The 20897-nt window shown below is 42.6% G+C and overlaps 1 pseudogene; it reads right to left on the bottom strand.

Moving 5' to 3' along the window:
• Positions 1-2279: 2279 nt before the first annotated feature.
• LOC103745845 lies at positions 2280-20510 on the bottom strand (annotated as a pseudogene).
• Between the last annotated feature and the right edge of the window lie 387 nt (positions 20511-20897).

Below are 20897 nucleotides of genomic sequence, written 5' to 3'. Positions count from 1 at the left end.
ATTTAGAGGTTCTGGTATTTATTCCACCTTAAAAATTGTTACAGAGTTAAATGAGAATGGCCAGTGTCCAAGCAGTTAAAATGGGAGGCTAGGATCTCTTGATCCTAGAACCCAGAATAATGGGAAAAAATGCTTATGATCCAGTGAGCTAGAAGCCTTTTAACATTTCCTGTCATCAGAAAGGAGGAATATGGTTCACTGTACAAGAAAGAAAGTAACCAAACATTTAAACCAAAATCCAGGAAAAACAAACTAATGTAAAGGATAGATGGGATAGATCCTGTTGGTTGAACCACCAGCATGCAATCCCACTTCCACTTTGTTAATAGAAACTTCATGTTGTTCAACCTTCATGAGCTGAGGATGGGGGATTGGGGCCCTGAAGCCTGAGAAGTAAATCTTTTGTATCCTAAGTCAGTCCTGGTGATTCCATTGGCTGGTGATGTGAGTTTGGCAAAAGAAAAGAAACTTGAAATATGTCAGGGCTTCTGGGAATGGCTTCCTTAACTGCAAAAGAATGATTGCAGGGTTATGTCCTGCCTTCGGGCAGACTTTGTGAAGAGGTGACCCTGGACTTGTGGCTCCTTCTTGTAACCCAGGAAATGTCTGCTGATAAAGTCAATCATTTGAGGATGTCAGAAGTCCAAGTGTAAACAACTTGGATCCTTGATATCACAGAATCACTGAAACCCTAAGACCACAAATCTGGGGCTTGGCGTTATGTGAAACAATAACTCTTTATTGCTTAAATCAGTTCAATAAGGGTTTCTCTGACTTGTAGTCAAATATATTACTAAGATCTGTACCGGTTAAGGTTTATTTACTTTTTAATCAGAAATAATTTAAACTCTTTATTCTAGTTTAAATAAAAGCTTCATTGTAATGCACATTTTGGAATTGTGTTTTATTAAGTTAGAAACATACCATATTCTAAAAAAAATTAGATGTATAGACTATTATAGGACAAGCTTCCAACAACATTTTTAATGATATCCACATAGATTTAAAAAAAACAACTTATTTCTCTTCCATGTATCCAAGGCTTTAATGTCAAAACCAAAAGATATATGATTTGAGAATAAAACAAATATAAAATGAGAAATAGGGAAACTTTCTTTTTCAGCTTTAAAGAATTTATTTTTCAGGGCTGGAGAGATGGCTCAGCAGTTAAGTGCACAGACTGCTCTTGCAGAGGACCCAGGTTCATTTCCCAGCACCCATATGGCAGCTAACAACTGTCTGTAACTCCAGTTACAGGGGACCTGGGTTCAAATCCCAGCACCCTTTTCTGACCTCCTCAGGCACTGCATGACACAGGTGCACTTACACACATGCAGGTAATACATTCATACACATAAAATAATACAATAATAAATAAATAAAAATTTGCGGGGGTCTTTTTTGAGACAGGGTCTCCCAGTAGCCCCAGCTGGGTTGGAACTCACTATGTAGACCAGGCTGGTCTCAAACTCACAGAGATCCACCTGCCTCTGCCTCCCGAGTGCTGGGACTAAATAAAATAATAAATTTTTTAAAAAGAATTATTTTCCCATTTGTGGAGTAACATTATTGTAAAATCCACAGTTATTGCAACACCTGCATTACTTAAGAGAATTCCTAAGAATTTTGTTAAAGCATTTTTTTTTGGTCTTTTTGAGACAGGGCCTCCCTGTAGCCCCAGCTGTCCTGGAACTCACTATGTAGCCAGGCTGGTCTTGAACTCACAGAGATCCACTTGCCTTTGCCTCCTGAATCCTGGGATTAAAGGTGTGCGCCACCACACCCGGCCTAAAGCATATTTTTAAAAAAACAAGAACTGAATGGGGCTGGAAAGATGGCTCAGCAGTTAAGAACACTGGCTGTTCTTGCAGAAGACCTGGGTTCAAATCCCAGCACCCACATGGCGGCTAACAACTGTCCATAACTCAAGTCCCAGGGGATCCGACAGCCTCTTCTGTCCTCCACGGGTATCGCATGACACAGGTGCACTTACCTACATGTAGGCAATACACACATACACATAAAAAAATAATAAAGACAGAACTGAAATAATGTACATTTTAATTTCTAAACATTGTGTCATTAAAGTCCAGGTAATGTCTTCTGTATAAATCAATGTGATGTTACAACAATACACATGATCTATTCTTATCCTAAAGGCGTCTGACCATGTATGATATCTGAGAGACAGATTCAGTACCTTTAATGTCAGACTACAGAAACAGTTATGACCCTAAACAAAAGAAGGAAAAGCTATATATACAAAGCAGTCTGACGGTCTAGCTGTTTGCCTCATCTGCTTGGTCAGGCCGTCTGTCTTCCTCAACCCCAGAGTCATACTCTTCAGATAACTCTTTCTATGGAAGCTGAATGTATCCTGGCTCCTTTTTGCCTTCTACAACTTGTCAGCCTCCACACACACAATATCAGAATTAGGAACTTCAAACATTGGTTCTAGTAATAGCTTTTCCATTATGGACTAAAGGCCTCTTGCACCTGTTTTTTGATCTAGTGCTAATCTAACTATGGCTTTCAAAGCATCCTCAGTAACATTCGGTGCACACTTATCCATGCTGAATAAGGCCTGGTACTGAGGAATAACAGCATTGCTCAGCTTAGTTAGTGTCTGTACAAGTGCCTTCTCACCTAGTCTATGCAAAGGAACCACCACAGGCAACTGTCCCACAAACTCAAGAATCATGCCAAATTCAGTGAGATCTCTGGTTTCCACATGACACAGTAACTGATCTTTTTCTTCAATATCTTGGTGCGTATTAGATTCTCCATTTTGATTAACAAGGTCTACAGCAGCTGAGCTCTTCTGTCCTTTCCTAGATTAGATGGTGTTCTAAATCCAAGATATTTTTCATTTTTCCTCCTGCTGCTGTTGATTCTGTCTAAGCCATTAAAAGCACCAGATGCAACAAACAGTATATTTGTTGAATCGACTTGAACTGTTTCTCCATGCAGCTTTTGAGAATTCATTTCTGGAACACTGACTATCATGCCTTCTAGTAGTTTTAACAAGCCTTGCTGAATGCCTTCTCCACCTACATCCCATAACTGATGAATGCCTGGCACACCACCAATCTTACCTATGTCATCCAGAAAGACGATTCCTTGTTGTGCTTTTTCTACATTATAATTAACATCTTGGAGCCTTTTGGCAATCAAAGATTCAATACCTTCCCCTACATATCCAGCCTGAGTCAAACAGATAGCAAAAGGAACATCAAGGCATTTAAGCTAAAGTTTGGACCCAGTTGGTCCAAGCAGCAAATATTCCTTTTTTCAAGTTTTATGTCACCATGAGAGGAATCCAATACTTCGCCTCGTTTTTCCTGAGATATTTGCCGACTTACCTGTTGCTGTGTTGATGCTCCTAAGGCATTGTTATGTGGGCTAATTCCAGCAATTGGAAGCAATTTTGTAAATCTGTACTCATCCTCCCATCTTATTTCTAACTCTCTAGGTGTTAGTGATGTCTGCTTCTCTACCTCTGCTTGCTGTCTCAGATTAGCTGGGCTATTGTTATATATTCTCTTACAATGATTATAGATGGCAACTGAAAACACTTTCTCAGCAAACCACTGGACAACAACAAACTTGTTGAAGCAATTATAAATCTTGTGGGGTGGAGGTGGTTTGTGCTGGAATGCCAATTTCAGAGCTTCTGCTGATTCTGGTTCCTTAATTATGCTTTTCTTTGAGTCTGCTTGTGACAGCACAACAAAAAAGTGATGACATTTTTCACACTTGACAAATCGGGTGGAAGACACAAAGGTCTCTATATGTGTGCACAAGTCGCCACGTTTAGGACAACTTTCCCAGAATTCCCAGAGACTGACTTCTTACTATTTCCTTCCCTCACTGATTTCTTATTTCCATCCCCGGAGCCATCTTTATTTGTCCCACCTTTTGAATCAAAGTATGCTAGTGTTTCAGAAAAGGTTCTAAGAGGAGCTCTGGGCAGAGTGTGAGTGTGAAAGGTCCCCAACCTACCTAAAACTGGTACATGAATTTTACCACCAGAAATACCTCTCTGCATGGAGGCAAGTGCTGGACATCCCCTTGGGCCTAAACACCCCTCCACCCCCACCCTTGCTCTGTCCAGCCTCCATATACATGCTGCTACTTGAAACCTGCCCCCTTGGGTTTTGTGCTGTCTTTGACTTCTGCGTAGCTTACTAGGCTCTTTGTGACCTGTTCCCACCCTTACTGATGCTCTTATATACCATGAATCTGTTGTCCTCCAGCCCAAGGGCTTTGCTCAGACTAGCCTTACCACCTTGAACGTCTTTTCCTCTTACCTCCACTATGTTCTTTTTTCTGAAAGCCTACCTACTCTTATGGGGTCTCTTTGATTGACCTTTCAGTCCCCTGTCAACATCACCCTCTCTCCTCCAGTGTGCCTGAGAACCAGGGAGCAGGATGCAATGTTATGTTTTGTCTCGCTTATACTTAGCTCAGTGGTGATGGAAAAGCCATGGGTTCTCGAGTCCTGCCACTTGAGTATTACCCTTGCCCCAAGACTGGCTCCCTACTGAAATACTGTTATCCCATTATTCTGTGATTGACTGTGTACCTGCTTGATTCTCATTTTGCTGTGCCCACCTCTGGGTGCACATTGGCAGCTTCTAGCAAAGTCTGTGGTCTGGAAACACCTGTAACTTTCTGAGTCAGAGGGAACTCATTTATCCCAGTTGCTTTTCTTCTAAATGTGATGACCTTAGAAAGTTATGTAACCCATCTGTGACTTTGTCCTCTCACAAGCTGGGGTGGTCACACCTATTTGGAAAGGTCACGGAGGCAACCTTTACTTTGTAAAAAGACTAAATGGTAATGTAGGAGGAGAAGCGGAGGAAAGATCGGTGTCACAGAAGTGGTAAGGAACAAGTCACAGTGTTATGGTAATAGTAATAATAGCTGGAACTATTTTGATAGCTGTCATCTGCTAAGTGTTTAATACCATTATCTCATTAACTTCTTCCAATACTTTGAAGAAGAGATTAGTGTAGTTATCAGGCAAATACCAAAATTGGGACTCAGGAAGCAGAGTGCCAGCCCAGGTGGCAGAGCAGGAATGAGAGAAAGCCTTAGAGGCTAAGCATTGTCATTTCTGCGCCCATCTTGGGGAGGACTAGCATCTGCTCTGTGGTCTCAGTTGCCCTTGTTTCACACCAGTTCTGAACAACCTGAAAGATCACAGGCAGAGTGGGTCCTGCAAAGATCAGAGGAGGAAACCAAAGGGGCCACACAGGGCTTATGGGAGGAAATGGGATTTGGTTTGGGAAGTACAACCAGAGCTGGCCACAGGGAGCTAATCCACTGAGAGAGATGGAGAGAGAGAGAAGGAAGAGAGGGAGCTAGGGCTGAAGACTGGCTAGGCGGGTGATGGACAGTAACTGCGATGCAGCTCTGTAACATGAGGAGGTGACTAGGGGCCAAAGCTGTTCTGGACAGCACTAGCCAGAGCTGTTGACCTGTAAGGCGGTCTCGCCCTCTACTTCATGGTCAACAGAGGTGAGGCCATAGAGGCACAGTGCCTACACTTTCATATGAGCCCTCAGGGATCTTTTTAACTTTGTTCCTCTCTAAGTTTTACCTCTGTGCTTTTCTAATGTTCATTGGAGATACTGTGGATATGTTGTATTTATAGACTTAGGGCAGAGCTGATGGGAAGGCAGAATGTACTGGAACACATGGATGGACTCATCCCCAGTTCCGGTTATCTCTTTAGTCTCAAACTCTCTTCCTGGTTCATTTAGAGACAGTGTTGCTTAAAGGCAGGAGTTAGGACTACAGATGGCTCCCTCTTTTTCTTCTCACACAGGCTTAGTTATCCTCTCATATCTGAGTCTATTTCCTCAACCATGGGGTAGGAATAGTAAGGACAGTGCCTGGGACTGCAGAGAAGTGTAAAGGGGCAGCTCCTAGCAGCCGTGGTGCCAGGTGAGTGGAGATCATTGCTCACTTTGAGTCGGTACGGGGCCTATCACACAGGAACGCATCACTGCTTATCCGTAGGCTTCTCATTCACGTCTTGAGATTTTGATTAATTATATACTGAAGACAGATAGATTGAATCAATAATGGAAGAACTCCAGTTTGAGGACTTTCTTCTATGCTGGAATAAAGTGACCCCAATCTTCAGGAAGCTGGATAAATGGAGTCAGAAATATAAGACTTCAGAATCACATTTCTGTATATCTCTGGGGCTCTGTTAGGCCCAGCCCTGACTAGAGTAGCCCCACCTGGGGCTGTCATGGCAGGCGAAGCTCAGCATGATTTTGTCAGTCCCAGACCTCACTGCCCTCCATGCCTACTGAGGTCCAGTAGAACTGTTTGAACTCCATGTGACTCTGTCCCCCAATGTACAGATCATAGCTAGAGCTGGCCTCTGACAAAATAGATTCTCCTTGGGGAGATTGGCTGAGGGCCTCTGGAGTTTTCACCATTCTCCTTTTTCTTCAGTGCAGAATAGAGCCTGATAGAAGCAAAGGGATGTTCTTGGGCAGTCTCCAAGGCTTGGCCTGGGAGAACAAAAGGATGTCTCTTGTCTTCCAGCTGGAAACCCTGTGGTTTTCCAGCCAAAAATTGTGTATCTGCAGTCTCTTGTCAACAGTAACTGATAAGTGAGCCTACTCCATGCCCCAGGAGACCACAATCAGAGCCCTCCACAGGGGATTCTTTTTCTCTCAACCCAGTGAGGAACAACATAAACCATTACTTCCTATCTGCAGAGCTGACTGAACAAAATGATGTGAGCCAAAAATGTTTATCCTGATTCATGACCACCAATCTGTTCTTGTAGCACTTGATTTAATCAATTAATAAAATGTTTACATGCTCTCTTCCCCTTTATTATAAGCAGATATATTGCTACAAAATGTTCTAAGGCAGTGCCTTTGAATTGAGTATGAACGTTTACATGTGACTTTTGTGTACCGTGGGATTCATGGTTTAAAAGTCCCTTTGAAAGTGCCTATTGATAAGTATTATACTAGAACTCCTTGGCAGAGAATAAGCATAGTGTCTCCCCTTCCCTAGCCCTTTAATTCATCCAGCAGGCCTGCTTGAGAAATTTTCTTTAGAAATCATTCTTTGAGGGCTGGAGAGATGGCTCAATGGTTAAGAGCACTGGCTGCTCTTATAGAAGGCCTGGTTTCGAATCCCAGCACCCATATGGCAGCTAAAAACCATCCATAAGTCCAGTTCCAGGGAGTCCAATGCCCTCTTCTTGCTTCCACTGGTGTTGCATGACACAGGTGTACTTATATATAGGCAGGCATAACACTCACATAAAATCAAAATAATTTTTTAAAAGTTTAAGAAAAAAAGAAATCATTCTTTGAAAACTTCTGTTGGTTTTATTTGATGGAGATGACAGAGTGTTTTGCCAGGTTCCAAGGCAGCTAATGGAGAAGGCAGAGTTGTTGGTGCTCAGATACATTCTTGGAGGCAAGTGGGAGCCCGCATAGTCCATAGGCACATGTGTCTGCTATAGCACATACTCTAATAAGCTTGTGTGACCCAGGCAAGTCACATGACCTCTCGAAATCAGCCTTCTTCTTGAAGCAATGGGAATATCCATAGCTTCCCCACCTAGCTATACAGTTGTTGTGGGAATGACATGGTATGATGTCTGACAAAGGGCTTTGTAAGCCTACAAGCCACACAGATGCAAGGGGTGATGATTATGCTGTTATGGGCCCTACCCTTTCCTGAAGGTAGTGTGCAGAGTTTTATTTTTCAGGTGAAAACTTCCTTCTTTCCAAGTTCAAATGGTTCAGTTCCATCAAGGGACAAAGCCAGCAACATTTCTCTCTCACTCAAAATGATACAGTATCTCTTGGAGACAAGTCTGAGTTTTATCTGTGTACCAGCTAGTACCAAAATGACTGTTGTGTGCTTGGATTTGGAAAATACTGCCCCAAACATCTTTTCCTCTGCCGCTCTGCTGAGCTGTTCTGTACTATCCTGGAGCCAGGCACTGTGGGGTTCTGCTTTCTTCACAAAGGGCCCAATACAAGACCTGCTCTGGTTGAAGATGACTTCAGGAAGGGTACAGATGCTTGGGATATAGAGCTAAGAAGACTCTCCATATTGAGCACTGTATTTACAGAGTCATAAGGGCTAAAGCTAGAAAATTATCTAGGCCAAGGTGTGAAAATTATGGCTCAAAAGTAAGTTAAGTAACAGGTAAACAAGCAAAATGGGTTAATTAATGGTGAGTCACTTGGCAAAATGGAACCTTTCTGATATCTAGACAATATTAATATGAATAACACCCACATCTTTATTAACAACCAGTGTATTGAACAGTATATGTGAAACATTGTATAAGCTGTTTACATCTGTTCTCTCATTTGACTCCTGTGTAACTCAGATACAAGTATTTCCCCCATTTTACAGATGAGGAAAATGAAAGTCAGAAGTGTTCATTGCTTCCCAAAGTTAGGGTATTACTATTTACATCAGCCCACAGAATACAAAACAAGACATGGTTTATGGATGTTGTGGCTACTGCTGTCATTTACATATAAAATTGCATCTGTATTTTAAAACATTAATGATAAAAATCACTTTACCCCACATCTTAAAGTGTCCTGGAAAACATACTGTGAATGATACTGACCTACAAAACTCATTCTGAAGTTTAACCTGCCTTTTTAGATCAATGGCTTAACTGGAGTGAGGATGTAAGGCTTCAACACCCTTCCCCATACCAAGCTTTCTGAATATGAGTTGAGTCATAAGAGAAATCTGAAACTTCTGGCCACAGTGGAAAAACACATTTCCCCAATTTCTCAGCAGCAAAACATTGAGATCAACTGCTTTTATGTCCTAGCAGTATTAAAAGTTCTTGGGGTTTTTTTTGTGTTCCTTAGCATTGCTTTTAACATAATGAAACCAACATTTGCTATCCCTGCTGGAATTTCATTGTAAAGTTCCTATATTCAGGCATTTTTCTCCTCTTGCTTAGTGGGGGTCAGGATAAGAAACTTCACTAGGCCTAGATTGTCAGGTGACAAAAATAAATTTGCCTTCTCTTTAATCTCCACATCGTATTTTGCCAACTTTCATTAAAAGGCATACCTCTCCTGTTAAAGTCCACACGGTATGAGTTATAGCGTATGACTTTCAAAACCCTAAACATGCATTTAATTATTGTGCTGGATAGTTTTAGTTGTCAACTTGACACACCTGGGTAGAGGGAGCCTCAACTGGGGAATGTCCACCATTGGACTAGTCTGTAGCTGTGTCTGTGGGACATTTTCTTGATTGTTGAGTGGTGTGGGAGTTTCCACCCCTGGGCAGGTGGTCCTGTATTATATAAGAAAGCAGACTGAGCACAGGCCAGGGGACCAAGCCAATAAGCTGTTTCTCCGTGGCCTGTGCTTCAGCTCCTGCTTCCAGGTTCCTGCTGTGAGTTCCTAACTTGGGCTTCCTCAGTGATGAATTGTGGACCTGGGAGATGTGGGCCAAGTAGACCCTTTCCTCCCCAAGTTGGTTTTGGTCAGTGTTTTTATCACAGCAAGGGAGAGGCTAACTGGGACAATTATTATTGAAAAGATCAGAGAATGTTTTCCTGAAATTCTATCATTCCTAAAATGCTAATTTCATATTAAGCAATGCTATGAACAATGTCCCAAAAGTACCAGGTAGAATAAGTTCTGGAAATTTCCACAGTACAAAATAAGAGAAGGGCAGCAATCTCTGAAATGGCCCAATGCTTCTCAAGCCTCTGGTATAGCTATTTCCTCCTAATTGAAACTTTCCCTCCTGCAGGGAGGAGGCTCAGGAGACTTAGGAAGGTAAGGAAAGACTCAGAAAAGAGTTTTAAGATTCATAAGTCTCCTTCCCAAGGTGACAGGATCAGTAAATCACAAGGAGGTAGAGGCCTGAGGTCTGGAAACTCTTCGGTCGAGCTGCTTGTATGTTAAGCAGGGAGTTCCCAGGAATGTAGATTTCTTGAGGTATCACACATGCTCCTGTATGTGATCCCTCATCCATGCCCCTGTTAGTAACACTAATAAACTGATTGAATCAACAATAGTCTTTTATTTTTTTTTTTTTTTTTTTTTTTTGTCTCTCATTGGTGCCCTATCTGGAATGAACAGACTCTTGTTCACTTCTACCCTGGAAAAGTCATGCCACAAAACCCAACTAGAAATTGATGAAACTGACAAGAAACAAAATAATTTTGAAAGTAATTCTACAGTCAGTTATTGGCTGTGTATAATGTTGCTCAGAAAGGCAGTCTGGATGATTAACGGGACATCTGAGGAGATGAATGCCCTGTGGAATCTGCAGCTTTACCCCTGCCTCCTTTACCCCTTGCATCTTTCTACCTACACTTTTATGTGCTTGTCCATGTTCAGCATTTCAACACTTAGGACCACAGTCCCTCTTATATGCTAGGTCCCTGGAACCCAAAGGCTGGAACACTAATGATCCATGCCCTTTGAGAAGCCCTCTATCTTTGGTGGAAATAGATACTGTATAGGTTGCTATGAAAACATGTAATGCCTACCACAACGGAGAGCTATACAGAATGGAGTGGAACTTGGGGTATGTAACTTAGGGAACTCAGAGATGGATATGCTGATGAAGTGACACTTAAGCTGGATTTTTAAATGCTAGCTAGTGGTTATCTAGCCAGGGAGAGAATGTAGAAAGGCACAGTCAACATTGGGGATAGCGGGTGCAAAGGCCCAAATGTATAAGAGATGGGGTGAATCAAGGATGGTGATAGGGTGCAGGGGAAGAGAAAGAGGAGAGCTGAACTATACACTGAACCCAGGTTTTGAAGGGCCTTTTATTCCAGTGTAGGACGATTACAGGAAACTGGGAACTACAAAGGAGTCTCAAGGGAGTACCTGGTATTTAGACACTTTTCAGAAAGGCAACTTAGCTAGAAATACTGAGGCAAGTGAACAGGAGGAAGCCTGGAACAGAAACAAATAGGAACTATGGGGCTACCCTGGTTTATGAGGCTCATCCAGAAAAGCAGACACCGAATGAGCATGGGCTCTCATGATCATGAAAGCTGAGTCCAGATCCACATCTCTGAGAACCAGCGGTGTCATTTCAGTCTGAGTCCAACCAGGAGAGTGGACAGTGTAAGTACCAGTCTAAATCAGAGCTTGTAGGCAGAAAACTGGCAGCCCAACTTGAAGACCATTAGGTAGAAAGAAAGAATTCTTTATTACTCAACCCTTTTGTTCTGTTCAGGTCTCCATCTGATTGGAGGAGAGTCACTCATACCAGGGTCTGGGAAATTCCATGTCTACCTCCCACCAATGCCCACCAGCTTGTAAGAGGCCTTGGAGAGGCAGTTGGCTGGCCCTGCACGCTTGGTTTTCTGTGTTCCGAATGACAGGCCTTCCTGGGTCTCCCTGCTGTGACAGCAGAGGCCTCAGGGCCCCAGGAACTCACAGTGAACTTGCTTATCCATGAGCAGAGTAGAAATTGGGGCTCTCATGACTTTCAAGACTCAGGCATATATCCTCTGGGCCCCAGCATTCTGTGGTCCAAGAACTTGCCGTGTGTGCTAGCCACATAGCCACTCATTTGTTCATCGTCCCCTTTCTGCTTCCTCCCGGGCCTTGACCAGGGTCCCAGGGGCCTAAGAGCCTTGTGAACAGTCACCTTGGCTCTGCTTTCCTGTTTTGTTTGGGTCTTGCTCTAGGCTAAATTTTCTACTCTCCCTTAGTTTCAAACCTCCTCTTGTCTGGAACTTTCTAGCCTCAAGCCTATTGCCACTACTCTCAGATTTTGCTTCCTTTCTGGCTTTCTTTTAACTTCCCAATGCAACAACGTCTTTGGATCTGTGCCTTCAGCAACATACTCAACAGCCAAGGACAGCTGAAGTTCTGCTCTTGGGTCCAGCCTAATACCTGGCCTTAATGAAAGTCCAAGCTCCAGGGGAGGTAGACAAGTCCTCAAGTAACATCTAAGTTCTGTTTCCATAACAACCACTATAATTGAATTCTCCCTGTTCCATGCCTAGCACCCCTGGTATTGTAAATTTTCAGCCTCTATTTCTTTTTCCATGAGGGCACCCTCCTCACTTAGAAGTGCCAAAGCTCCCAGAACAGCTTGTGAAAAAGATTGATGAGAGGTGAGGTATAAAATTCCAGCTCCCTTGCCTTTCCTTTCTCCATCACTTGTCCTCTCCCGACCAGTAGTCCCAGAATCACCCCAATAAACAACATGGGCTCAGATCTCTATGTCATAGTCACCTCTAGGAGAAACAAAGTAAGACAGTTTTGATTTTTGTCCCTTGGTGGGAACTTAGAAATAGTCCAAGTCAGAAAGGGTGAGTAAGGTGGCCATAGCACATTGGTGATGGAGGTGGAGGGGCTTGTCCTTAGCTTTACACGTGCATTTGCATGACTCTGAGAATGGATGCCACTTTCCATGTGAGCAACTAGTCTACCAACTGGCCCAGCCCAGGAGGGGATGTGAAGTGGCATCCTGAGAACTAATAAATGTTAAACCAACTCAGCCTGTGACATTTTGTTATTGTAATCTCTACAAAATAAAACAGATGCCATATGTCTATAAAGACACAACACTATTACCTTAACTCCTATTTCCATTCATTCAGTGATCATAAACAATGGTGAGTAAAGAAAGGTCTAATGATGCTAAAGCTACTCTGAGGAACACGAAAATGAACAAGACACCTTCTGAAGTTGGAGTCAAGGACCACGTACATCAAGGAATCAGGCTCCCAGTCTCGTGCATTTTTGCTGTATAACATGGCATCACACCATATTCCAGCCAGTGAGAAGGAGAAAAGCCAAAACAAGATATAAAAGTTCACCTCCCACCCTGATATTTTGGAAGTTGCCTAAATGCTTCATTTTTATCTCATTGGCAGGAACTTAGTCACACAACCATATCTGGCTTCAGGGGCTGTTGGAAAATGTTGTCTTTATTCTTCATTGTTTGGAGTAGTCGATGGTCTATGATAAAGGAACAAGAGAGGAACTGGATTTGAAGCAGACAGTTAGCAGTCCTGGGTCTAGTCAGCTCCTGTATTGCCTGGAACTGCTATTTAGACAGATGTAAGACTACAGCGCATTGTAAATCATCTGGTATTGTTTGTGTGTCGTTTACCAAAGCAGTAACATTCATATGAGATCATATGTTCTATAATTGCTTCTCTAGAATGAATTTGATAATGGATAAATGTTAAAGACAATTGAAACTGAACACTGCATTTTCCTGATGAAGCATAGTATGTCCTCCAAAAAGTTCCATTTTCTTATCCAGAAGGTGAAGCTGGACATATATCTCTGGTGAAGATGAAATGCCTAAAGCCATGTTATTGTGATGTGAAGCTTTTTGTCTTTCTTAGTGACTCCATTTTAGTACAAAACAATGAGACAATTCACAGACAAGTCACTAGACTTGCAGTCTCACTGGTTAGCTGGAAGTTGTAACTCTCCTACCCTGACATCAATTTTTCATCTGTAAGTTGGAAAAGACAGTGCTTTCCTCCCAAAGATTTTACTAGGGTTATGAAAAAAACTACGTGCAAGAGTTTTCAATTTTCACAGTCTATCACTGTTAGAAGGCCTTGGGCCAGAAAGCAGATATCAAGAAATTAATGTAAAAAGATAAAACACAATAGCAGTTGTGCTGGGGAGAGGTTTAAAAACAGAAGAAATGACTCAGCAGTTAAGAGCTGGTACTGCTCTTGCAGAGGACCTCAATTTGGGTCCCAACACCCACATCAGGCCACTCACAATTCCCTGTAACTCCAGCTTCAGGGGATGACACCCTCTTCTGGCCTCTTCAGGTTTCTGCATGCATGGGCACATACACACATACACATAATTAAAAAATAAATCTTTTTTATTTTTAATAAAAAGGGCCTCTCATATCTTGATCTCAGAGTAGGAGCCTTCACAGAGCAGGCCCATTTCTGAGTGGCACTCCCAAGAACTGAGCAACATCCCAAGTCCTCTCAGAGGACAATTGTCATGCACTCTGAGGGGAAAAGAGGGAAGGAGAAGCCAGCAGGAGCAGGGCTGGCTGGTCTCTGGCTAAGGGACCTGGAGCTGCTTTTAGATGGAGGCTGGGTAATCGAGTTCCTGTCTCAGCTAACAGGTCAAGTCACAGTCCCTGTGTTCTAAATCATGAAGCTCATATGCCTACACTGGGCTTAGAAGGGACAGCACTGGGGAAAAGTGACGGGGTCACATAAAAGGAGAGGCCAATTCTAGCAACCCTCCTCAACTAGCATTACGCATATAAAGCCGTAGTCTAGCTTAAAAAGCCACCTGGGCAACCTTAAAGCAAAAGCTGACCAACCTTGAGACATTTTCAACCCCAGAACAGTTACTATAAGTAGAACCTACAAAGCTGAGTCTTTTTCTAGCTATCAGTGGCTTTTAATCTATTGCCCTGAACATAGACCATTTGGGTTATATACTATGCAAATACATTCCAGAGAAGGGAGGGGGAGACATCTGAGATCAAGTCTACACCTGAATCACCACACCTGCCCAAGAGGGAAGAAGAGACTTCCTTCACTGTACAGAGGCACATGCAGGCCTATTCCCCTCTCTGCAGCACAGCACCACATGGTGGGGGCCCATTCCTCTCCTTGTGTGCTGTAGGTTCCAAAAACCTGATTCACTTTTTAAAAAATATTTTATTATTTTTATTTTATGTGTATGCATGCATTGCCTGCACGTAGGTAAGTGCACCGTGTTATGCAGTGCCCTGCGGAGGACAGAAGAGGCTGTTGGGTCCCCTGGAACTGTAGTTACGGACAGTTGTTAGCTGCCATGTGGGTTCTGGGATTCAAACTCAGGTCTTCTGCAAGAACGGTCAGTGTTCTTAACCTCTGAGCCATCTCTCCAGCCCCCTCAATTTTATTTCTAAAAGTTTAAAAACTAAATTTAAAAGAATACTCTTCAAATGCTTTTATTTTTACCAGTTTTTAACTTGTTTGAAAACCACCCAAACAAGTTATCTTGTTTGGGAACAGAGAGACCTGAGGATAAAATATCTTGCTGTTCCTAACCACATATCTGAACTCTTTGTAGTGTGCTATTAACTTTTTATAGTTATAGCTTTGCACTGAACTTTGTGTGTGTGTGTGTGTGTGTAGATTCAGAAGTTGATGTCAGCTGTCTTTCTCAATCACTTCCCACCTCAATTTTTCAGACAGTCTCACTGAACCTGGAACTCAGCAATTAGGCTAGACTGGCAAGCCACCAAGACCCAGAGATCCTCCTGTCTCCTCAATGATGGAATTACAAATCTGCTTCCCATCTTGCTTTTTTAAAACTCAAGGACAATTTTGTTAGTTTTTTTTAAAAAAAAATCCCCCAGGGCAGGCAAGCTGTAAATCTTAGCAATTGCCTGGAGGAGAATGGAGAAGAAAAAAAGTCATGCCATTTGAGTTGCCAACATAGAGATCTACCACAGGACAGCAGGCAGCCACACGGTGAGGAGGGGAGCTTTAGAGAAAGAGTAAGGAAGCCCAAAGTATCAGAAAAAGCATGCTTAGGTTCTGGCCAGAAACTGAAAGAATGAGGCAGAAAAAAAATTGCACCTTTCTGAGTCTAAACTCAAAAAGGTGGGCAGACCCAGCAGAACCTCGTGAAGGCTTGGCTTGTAGAGACAGGCAGGAGGGTAGGAAAAGTACAATATCTCATTAAAGTAATAACTATTCTACCTATCTCTAAGCATGGCTTAAGGTCAGCCTGCCGTCCTTGGGGTGGGTCCTTGGTCAGGTGATTAACCAGGCCCAAATGGAATGTTAGGTCTCCACCCAGGCCAGAGGTTCTGTTCTCTTGACTAGAAGTTTTCCCTTAATGGGCCTTCTTGCTATGCTTAACATTGCCCCCTCTGAAGAAGTAACCCTAAAATCATTTAGGAACCAGACCAGGGATCAAAGCCCCTAAACACTTCTGGCATCTCTGGCCCCTGTCAAGGATGAGCCTGCCACGAGACCCAAGGACATTTCTAGCTTTTAGCCAAGAAAGAAACTAGATGCTTGTCTTTGGGTCTTTTTACCCTAAACTGTCTAGCCAACTTTTATCTTCTTTTCTCACCACTCCCCTTTCTGAAGAGATAACCCTAATCCCCATTATGGAAGTGGGGCATATCAGGTGTGGCACTTGGGGAACCCCCTCCATGCCACCCGAGTTTTTAACATGATTTCTGGGGATCAGCTTTAGGTCCTCATGCTTGCACAGCAAATTCTTTACTGACTAAGCCATCTCCTCAGTCCCTGCACTGAATTTTTCATAAAACTCAGACCTGCATATGACTGAACAATATCATGGGAGTGGTCTGCATGGAGCTAAGAAAGACCACAAGGCTAAGGTGGGTCACTGTGTCACTAGCACTTTGGAGATGGGAATGGAAGCAATGTGGTAGATGGTGGTCCTCATCTGCCCTGTTCTTCCTGTCATTGCGACAAAGACCTAAAACTGCACAGTCAGCACCATTTCACATCAATTTGCATAGTAGTACTTTCTTGCTCTGATCATATTAATTTGTGAGACATTTCATAACAAAGTACCACAAAGTGAGTGACTTAAATCACAGACTATTACATGTGTCCCAGTTTTAAAGGGAACTATATTCGGCTGTTTTTTTGTTTTGTTTTATTTTTTGTCCTACTGGTTCCTGAAGGCTTGTGGAGAAAGGATATATTCCAGGCCTTTCTTCTTGTCTTGTAGATCACTGCCTTTGCTCCTGTCTCCTTGCTTCATCTTCCTTCTGTGGGTGTCTGTCTCTGTGCACACATCATCTCCTTCATAAGGACATCAGTCATTGGAGGAAACTCCATTCTACAGACTTTATTTAACTTGATCACCTTGTAAAAATTTATCTCCAAAAGTTTACATTTTGAGATGCTGGGGGTTACGACTCCAATGTATTTTTGGGGAAGGAGGATTCAATCTACTTGCTAAGGAATGTTCTAGAGATAAATTGGCTTGGCTGAAGATTCTCCTATGTGGAGAGGATGTGGGTGTCAGTGGTGGGAGCACTTCTCACTTGCAGTGGATGCCTTGTGTTGGTGAAATAGAATTAGTAACAAAACCTCCTCTGCCAACCCAGAGCAGCTCTTCTCAAGAGTGGAGGAGAAAGGAAACAGTTTTGTTATTGAATAAGCATTAAAACAGAATCCTTGAACATCACAGGAAAACTGCCAAGGAGACTGCAAAGACAGAAGGAACTACCACTCTTTATACACAGTTGATACGATCCATCCCACACATGTTCTCAAGATAAACAATGCCTAGTCCTCAGGTAAAAGTACGCCCCAGGACCATTTGCCATATAGTTCATCATGAATGCAGCTGGTTTGGGGCCATCTCTTTCCTTCTCTCCTCCACTGAAAGGTATTTAAGCCTTTAAAAAAGTTACATAAGCCCTTGCTAGCTTTTCAACCCAGCCATGTTTCTCAAGGATTTGGGAGTTATCTCTTAAAAAAATAATGGCCAAGAGGGTGGAGGAGATGACTCAGCAGGTAAAAGTACTTCCTGGGTAAAATTTAGGACCTGTGTTTGAAATTTCAGAACCCACATACAAATTGGATGCAGGAGTACAGACGTCTGTAATTCTAGTGCTCCTATGAGGCGATGGGAAGTGGACATGGGAGAATCCCCATAAGTTCACAGGCCAGTTGGCCTGGCACACAGTGGAAAACAACACAGAAACCTTGCCTCAGAACGAGGTAGAGGGTGAAAACCAACACACTAGGTTGTCTTTGACCTCTGAGCACCTTGGGACATTCATGCTCACACACACACATACACATGCCGCCCCCCCGCCCCACAAATGCACTCATGCATAAATGTTCTCAGACATATATAAATAAAATTTTAAATAAATAAACAAAAAGGTAATGGCTGAGAAAGATTGCAACCCTGTTTCTCAGGTCATGGGAAAGAATGAAAACCTTTATTTCTACTAAAGTGTTCATTTTCAATCATTCTTTTAATCTTTAAAATACATTAGGTACATTTCTATTTTGTCACAGTTTTCAAAATATTAAATTCTTTTTTTAGTTTCATTTTTATTGCTTTTGTCTCATTTTTATTCTACATTAAGCACATTAGTTTTTTCTCTGTCCTCAGAGTCACCCTTCAGGTTAGGATCCTGTGCTTCATGGCCGCCCACAGCAGATGTGTCCCACTGCTTCTTAGTGGCTCCAGTAGGTGACCTGGGGTATCCATTGTTAAGGCCAATGACTAGTCAGGACTCTCAAGAGAAGAGTCAAGCTTGGGTCAGGCTTGGTCACAGAGATAAGCAGGGAGCATTAGAGAAATGACCTCCAAAGTTCTTTCGATAGTTTTGGATTTAAAGTCCTTTCTCCCAACCTCATCCCAGCTGAGACAGAAATATTAGCCTGAGTTTATACCAAATAAGTGATAATGATCCAACTGTGCTCTTAGAATCGTGGAAACAACAGTGCTTTTTGTTTGCCTTGGATGAACGACATTTTCCAGCTCAGCATTCGATTGCTGGAGCTGTAATGATATATGAAGGAGAGTTTATGGGCCACGGTTGATGTGCTTAGGAAAACAGGCAGGCGAGATTCAAAAAGGCAGAGGGATAAACAGCATTAAAACTCAGCAGACCACTCACCAAAGTGCCAGGCACAGCTTTGTAATCTAATTAACTTGAATTTGCAGAAGCTGCATACAAATTGGATGCAGTAGTGCATGCATCTGTAATCCCGGTACTCCAGAGCTCCTATGTAATTTAATTGAAACCCAGGGTCACAGGCTTTCATCACTGCCTTCCCCTGCTTCCTACAGTACAGCCAGGTTGTCAAGGTTTTCAATCATCCTTTACTAAAAAATTGGCCCGAATTTCCCTTCTCAGCCCGTTTTTTCATTCTACTTTCTCTTTCCATCTTTCTCCTGTCCTTGCTGTCTTCACTGCATCTTAGATGCACCTGGGGTTTTCTGTACAGACTTCCTAAAAACTAGGCCATGAAGTGGGAGGTGGCTAGAACAAAGGGTGGGCTGCACTGACAAGCTTTGAGGCTCCAGACAAAGCTGTGCAGGAGAATTGAACACCTACCAGAAGATAGCAGGGCAAGAATTCTAATACATGGAATTGGACGGTCTGGCCTGCAACATTCTTTTTTAAAACAAGGATGATGTCTTTATAAGCTGTGGCACATGTGCACAGAACTCAGAATCAAAAACCACTATTTATAGAAAAGACGGATATCTGGGTTAGAAAATTCTGTATCGTCTTGTCATTTCAGCTTGTTGGTATTAACTGGGCTAGCTTTAGAGTCCTTTAACCAGTGTTTAATAGAGGTGTTTCCTATATTTGAAAAGTCTAATTGAATTTTTAAAAGACTAGACTACAACCTAAATGCATGTGAGTTTATATTTACATAAAAAATATGGAAGGATAAACATCAAAGTGCTTCAGCCTTTGTCTCTGAGATATAAAATCAAGTTAATTTCATTTTTTGTTTTGTCTATATTAGTTAACTGTGACCAAAATACTTGAAATAAACACCTGAGCTGAAGAAAGATCTATTTTGGCTTGTAGTTTCAGCATTCAGTCTATGGTTTCTTGCCCCTTGTGCTTGGATGGAACATTACGGCAGTGGGAGTGTTTGATGGACGCTGCCCTCCACTTCTTGGCAGACAAGAAGTAGAGTGTGACAGGAAGGTGCCAAGGATGTTATGCCCCCAAGATCTACTACCATTGACCTACTTTTTCTAACCAGGTCCCACCTCTTAAAGTTTCCAAATCCTAGGGCTGGAAAGATGACTCAGTGGTTAAGAGCACAGGCTGTTCTTGCAGAAGACCCAGGTTTGAATCTCAGCACCCACATCATGGCTAACAACCATCCGTAACTCCAGTTCTAGGGAATCTGACACCCTCTTCTGTCCTCCACGGGCACTGCATGACCCAAGTGCACTTACACACATGTAGGCATAACATTCAAACACATAAGAAATAAAAATAAATAAATCAAAAAAATTTAAGTTTCCAAATTCTTTCAAAATAGTACCACCATCCAGGGTCCAATCTTTTAACATATAAGCCTATTGGGAGGGTATTTTCTATCCAAACAACATTCTGCCCCTGACTGCCAAAGGCTCGTGGCAAGCTCAAATAATGGCAAGCTCATAATGCAAATGCACTTAGTCCCTCTCCATGGGTCCCTAAAGTCTAAACAGTTCCAACTCTGTCCAAAAGACCAAATTTAAAGTCTCTTCCAAGATGCAAGGTACTCTTAGGGCCAGTGTCTGTAAAACAAAAAGTTACTTCAGAGTAAACATTTCTATTCCATAAGGGAGGGATGAGACCAGAGAGAGGAGGAGGATTGGGACCAAACACTGTAGCCTAGTGTCTGCCACGTGGAGAACGTAGGGCTGCAATGTGAGTTCCTTGGGCAGCTTCCCTCTATCATCTTGCCACTTACAGTCCACACGGCTTCTCTCCTGAACTGGATCCACTTGTTTCATGTGGCTTTCCTCAGCATTTTCCATGGTCTCAAGATCTCCAACATCCTGCAGTCTCCGTTGCTACTTAGGCTTCACCCTCAAAGATTCATGCATTGCCCGCTCAGGTATTTCTCTTTTTAATTTTATTTGGGCGTGTCTATATGTGTCTGTGTTTGTGTGCATGTGTGTTTGGGTATACACTGTCTGTGTGCTCATACACGTGTGGATGCTAGAGGACAACCTCGGATATTGTTCTACAGATGTTGTACACCTTGGGGGTTTTGCTGGTTTTTTGGTTTTGGTTTTTTGGGTTTTTTTTTTTTTTTTGAGACAGGGTCTCATATATCAAAGGCTGACCTTGAATTTACTATGTAGCAGAAAATGACCTTGAACTTCAGATCCTCCTGCCTCTGCCTCTGAAGTGCTGAGATT

The sequence above is a fragment of the Nannospalax galili genome, unplaced genomic scaffold, assembly GCF_000622305.1.
Source record: "Nannospalax galili isolate Female #2095 unplaced genomic scaffold, S.galili_v1.0 scaffold183, whole genome shotgun sequence".
Classification (NCBI taxonomy): domain Eukaryota; kingdom Metazoa; phylum Chordata; class Mammalia; order Rodentia; family Spalacidae; genus Nannospalax; species Nannospalax galili.
The sequence above is the reverse complement of the archived record's forward strand: the minus strand, read 5'-3'. Positions and strand labels throughout refer to the sequence as shown.